Genomic DNA, 6,000 nt, shown 5'->3' with positions numbered 1-6,000 from the left:
AAGGTCACTTTGATGAAGTGGTCTCAAAGTTGATGGCTCAAGGGCTGCTAGGAGTCAGGCGGGGGAAGATGATGGGGAGGACTGTTGCAAGCAAAGCAACAGCATCTGCAAAGGCCATGAGGCGGGAAAGCAAATGGTGTTTGAAGAACTAAAAGAAGACCAAGCATGGAGGGAGAGGGGCTGAAGATGAGACAGGGGAGGTAGGTGGGCGTTTGTCATGAAGAACCTTGCAGGCCGTGAGAAGGATTCGGGCCTTAATCCTAACAGTGATAGAAAAATGGTACTGTTTAAAAAAAAAAAAAAAAAAGGCAGGTCAAATAGGACTCCTTGTGTTATGAGTAACAGAAACCATAGCTTCCTGTTACTGATCCACCCAGTTCCCTGAAGTAGCCATATCACTAGGGTTCATAAGTCCATTCAGAGATAGCTATGCATACACATGCAAATATACCTTGGTATCTTATCTTCATGTAATATATGGTAGCATACAGTGCATGCTGTCTTCAATCTTGTTTTTTTAACTTAACAACAGATCTTAGCAATCATCCCATATCAGTATATACAGAGCTGCCTTACTCTCTTTTACTCTGGACTACATTGTCTGTTGTATGCCTAAACCATTATCTGATACCCTGCCTCCTAGGCCCTGTATCTGTACCTGTATGCCTAAACCATTATCTGTTATCTGTAACTTAGGTGAAAACGTGCGGTCCACTCTTTCTGCCAACCACCTTTATCCTTTGTTATTCTGCTGTGCCATTTGGAAGCCTAAACCAGTATCTAGTCCCCGATTCTGGATATAGAGTTCATTTCCAGGCTTTTGCTATTGCAAGCAATGCCGCAGTGAATGTTCGTGTATGTATCATTGCCTCCAGTGTTCATTTGGAATTTTTACAGATATGGCCAAAGGCCTTCCCTAAAAATACTATTAGTGTATACAACTAGCAAAGGGTTGATACTGTGTGTACGACATACACAAAGATATGACAGATGACAAAGTGGCACCTCAGTAGAGTTTTAATTTGTACTTCTTTCATTAAAAATGAGCTTGAGCAGGGCGCTTGGGTGGCTCAGTCACTTAAGTGTCCAACTCTTGATTTCAGCTCAGGTCATGATCTCAGGGTTGTAAAATCAAGCCCCATATTGGGCTCTGCACTCGGTGTGGAGCCTGCTTAAGATTCTCTCTCTCTCCCTCTGCCCCTGTCCACTACCTCTCTCTCTCTCTCTCCCTCCCTCTCTAAAAAAATAAAATAAAAATAATTTTTAAAAAATAATAAAAATGAACTTGAGCATCTTCTGATCTGATTAAGAACCAGTGCTTGTTATCAACTAAAAATTATCTAAATAGGCCAGGAGCAAAACAAAGGCCTGGAGCTAAAAATGATGTTTCATTCATTCAACAACTAGTTTTTGAAAAACAACTCTGCACTAGGCACACTCATAACATAGGCAATGATGAATCTAAGATGGGTGAGACCTGGTCCTGTCCCAGATGAGCTCAAGTTTAATGAGGGAGATGGATGTGGAAACATGCAATTAAATGCAATCTGCTATTAACAAAAACAAAGGAGGAAAGAACATAGAAATATGAGAGTACAGAAAAGAGCAACTAATCTTTGAATGCTACCCACTCACATACATATTGTTAGAATACTTAACTTTTAAAAGGCAGGGAATTGGGGAAGGCGGGTAATTCATTCTTTTTAACTTTTTTAGGTCCTACTCGGGGCATTTATTTATGATGTATTTATTTGAGAGAAAGAGACAGTGAGCAAGAACGAGCTGGGGGAGGGGCAGAGGGAGAGGGAGACAAGCCCAAGCAGACTCCCCACTGAGCGTGGAGCCCTACAGAGGGCTCAGTCTCAAGACCCTGAGATCATGATCTGAGCCGAAATCAAGTCAGATGCCTAACTGACTGAGCCCCCGGGTTGTTTCTTTTAAAACTTGGCTCTGTGCATCAGCAAAAATACCCATAATGGTTTTAATAGAACTGGGATTTTCCGTAAGTGTTTAAACTAAAAATGCACCTGAAATTATGGTTAAGACCCCCTTCACGAAAGGATGGTGTGGTTGACACATAGGGAAATGTACCTCGGCACGCATGACTTCATTTTAAATTCTGAGACCACAGTCAATTTTACACAGAGCCCCCTGCTTTCAACCCAATGTCCCCACCCACCATGCCCCCCAGGTTCAATCAAGATGTGTCCTAATGAATTGTTTTTGTCTTCCACAAACTCTTGGATGAAAAACAACTTTCTGTCATTAGTTTTATCCTTAGAAAAAGCACTTTGGCACTTAAGTACTTTCAAATGTTTTAAAATCTGTTTCTCCCTTCTGGTCTTTGCTTAATAGTAAATTTAGGTACTTAGTGATACTCAGTGCAAAATAAAACTGGAGACAAAACAGCCTCTCGGCTTCCAAATGGCACAGCAGAATAACAAAGGATAAAGGTGGTTGGCAGAAAGAGTGGACCACACACTTTCACCTAAGTTACAGATAACAGGAGCTGAGGGGTTAAAAGCACCAGAGCAAAAGGGCATCTGTCAGAACCCAACACCCCAGTGTTCAGGCGACGATCAGTCCTTCCAGATGCTGGGCTGGAGACTTGGGTTCATGTGGGAAAAGAAAGATACAAGTATGTGACTCTATGCATCTTAGACCAGCACCTAAGTCGAGCTGTGGGCAGAACCTCCCCAAGCATGTACCTTCTCCCAACTATGGGCTCTGTAGATTCATCCCTAGAAACTGCAGTATGAGGCCTTCCTCCCAGGATTAACTAAACCGCCAAAAAAGCCAAACACCTGCTGCTAAGGACACTTTCCTCTTTTTCTGTGAAGTCTGTCTTAACACTACTTCCATCAGGTAGGTACCTTCTTCCCAAATCATCCTGAACATTCTAGATTCCTTGTGGGCAAGTCTCAGGTAAAACCCATATTCACATCTGGATGCATCCTTATCAGTAGAAGCAGCACTTTCACCATAATATGGGAATGATGAGTTTTATTTGCATTATAATTCCCTAAGAGCGTTCCTTCCATTATCTCAATCTTCTCCACAGATGCTGTGAGGTTAGTATTATCATCCCCATTTTAGAGACATGGAACCATTTTCCTTTCCCAGTGGTCCATAGTACACGGAAACCAATGGAAACACGAAACTGGCAAGTCTCCTGTACTTGCCATTCATTCATTCATTCATTCATTCCACAAATGTGTTCCCAGTGCAACTGTGTGTCAGGCACTATTCTAGGTACTGAAGCTTAAGAGGTAAAAACTCATGATTTCTACTTCCTATAAGAGATTAGTATCTAGGAAAAGGTGAAAATATTAAGTATGTGCAATAAAATGTCAATTGTGCTGGGGTACAGTGGAACCCAAAGGAAGGAGAAGTCAATTCTCTGTGTGGAGTAGGGAGGGAAAGTTTCGAAGAGGAAAGGATTCCAACCATTCTGAAAGATGAATAGTGAAGATGGAACAGTAGAGGGCATTTCAGGAAGAGAAATCATGTAAGTAAAATAATAACATAAATAAGTATAATAATAATAAAACATACAAAACAAAGCTCCTCTGCTCTACAACGATTTGTAAAGGTAAAATATTCATTTATTCATCAGCAAATATTTACACAGTCCTTAATATATGCCAGACCCTATTTCAGGTGCTGAGAATAGAAAAGGGAACAAGGCAAAATTTTCTGCCCTCAAAACTAAACAAGTAGAAGGATACAGGGATATAATTTCATAGATTAATACATGTGACGAAGAAAACAAACTGGAATAAGGAGTTCGGTGGTGGTGGTATCTCTGAAGAAGTGGCGCAAGAACAGAGACCTGCATGAAGACAACATGGAAAACTGGAGAAAGAGCATTCCCAGCAGTAGGAACAGGGCATGCAAAGGCCCTGAGGCAGAAATTAATTTGGTGAGTTTGAGGGATAGCAAGAGACCAGTGTGACTGGAGAGGGTAAAGAAAGAGGGAAAGATAAGCAGGTGCAGGTAGGAGCTTATATACCTAGGTAAGGAGTTTAGCTTTTATTCTAGGTGCGATGGAAAGCCCCTGGGAGGTTTTAAGCAAGGAAAAATATTATTATTTTGGTTTTTTTAAAAATTGCTCTGACTAGCTTTGTGAAGAATGGCCTAGAGGGAGCAAGTACAGTAGGCACCATGTATCAAAGTACAAAACGGATTGAAAAGTGAATTGTCTTCCTTTCCTACCTTAATCTCTAGTGCTGCCCAATTCTTTACATCGTTACACCTCTATCAGTCAGGATCTGGTCAGAAAAATAAAACCTACATTGGGTAGTTCAATTGAATGAATTTAACATGGGGAACTGGTTACAAAGATGTCAGAAAAGCTGAAAGAGAAAACAGAGGGAGATGAGGCAACCCAGAGATAAGCAACGGCAGGAAGCTGCTACCACCCCTAGGGCTGAAACAACACAAAGAGGTGGTGTCCTGGTGCCCAAGAGCCAAGGCCACTGGATGGGATTTGGAACCTTGGACCATAGCAGAAGCTAGATATGCAAGGGGACTCAGCCACTGCTGCTGATGCCATGGACCAGGGAGAGAGGGGAGGAATATCTTAGCTTCTCTTCTTTTCCCATCTCCCATTTGGCTGTGCCCAACCAGAAGCCAGTAGGCGGGGGAGCTAGGAACTGTAGTGTACAATGTAGAGGAGGTATAGAGCAGGGAAGAGCTCTGAGACCAAATCTGAGCATGAAATAACTGGCACATAATCAACCACTTGACCATCCCAGAATTCTGGAAACAGTTATTTAGTCATTATCACCTGTCAGTTCATCCTCCAAAATTGGCCTCTCTTCTCAATTCCAAAGCAACTGCTTCATTTCAAACCCTTAGCCACTTCCACTTGGATAACAGAAATGGGTTTATAACTTGTCTCCCTGCCTCCATGCTCTCCCACTCCAAAATGCCCCCCACGTGGTGTGTGGACCTCCAGAATTCGCTTTTGAACGGAGTTGATTGTGTACCAATCTTTGCCCACAGCCGAAAATCCGGTTCCCCAGGGTAGCCCAGGGCCTTTGACTATCTGGTTCCTCCACAACTTTCCCCACATCTTCTTATAAATACACTGTTTAGCCATAAAAGGAGACCTTGGGATTTCCCAAACATGATATTTTCCATCACGCTCACATCCTTTGCTCACCCTAGTTGAAATTTTCTCTTTGAAATTTTCTTCCTCCTAGAATCCTCCAAATCCTAAAAGTCCCCTCCTAAATAAAAACTTATTCAGCAGCCCCAGGTAAAAATGAATTAATCCTTGTATGTATGTATGTTGAAGAATAAGAGAAAATGCCAGAAAGAAAAAGAAAGGCGTATTTAGGAATAATGACACAAAAGCTCAGGTGGGAGATGGAGGGAACCTGTCTTCGTGTATTAAGGATTTACATTTTTTCCAGCTTTACTGAGTTATAACTGACATGTAACATTGTGTAAGTTCAAGGTTTATAATGTGATCATTTGATACACGTACAAAATGTTTACCACAGTCAGGTTAGTTAACACATCCTCCACTTCACATAATTACCATTTTCTTGTTGTTATGGTGAGAACATTTAAGCTCTACCTTAGCAACTTTCAAGAGAGATGCTCACAGATGTTTTTGAACAAAAAACCACAAAGAAATGATTTTTTAACTGCAGGTAAGAAAACTGGTTTGACCAAAGGAAGAACATACTGAAGAAAGAAAAACTTGGGGCACCTGGGTGGTTCAGTCAGTTGAGCATCCAAGTCTTGATTTCAGCTCAGGTCATGATCTCAGGGTCATGAGATCGAACCCCGCATCCGGCTCCACGCTGAGCACAAAGTCTGCTTGGAATTCTCTCTCTTCCTCTCCCTCTGCCCCTCCCTCTGCTCTCTCTCCCTATTTCTCTCTCTCTCTCTCTCTCAAATAAATAAATCTTTTTAAAAAAGGAAAAACTTGTGAACCTTTCTGCTTCGGTAGAGTAGAACATCTGGAATTGTGGAAAATTAGGACAA

The sequence above is a fragment of the Ursus americanus genome, chromosome 5 (genome assembly GCF_024610735.1).
Source record: "Ursus americanus isolate L20-20 chromosome 5, mUrsAme1.1.p, whole genome shotgun sequence".
NCBI classification, from domain to species: domain Eukaryota; kingdom Metazoa; phylum Chordata; class Mammalia; order Carnivora; family Ursidae; genus Ursus; species Ursus americanus.
This window is presented reverse-complemented; position numbering follows the sequence as displayed.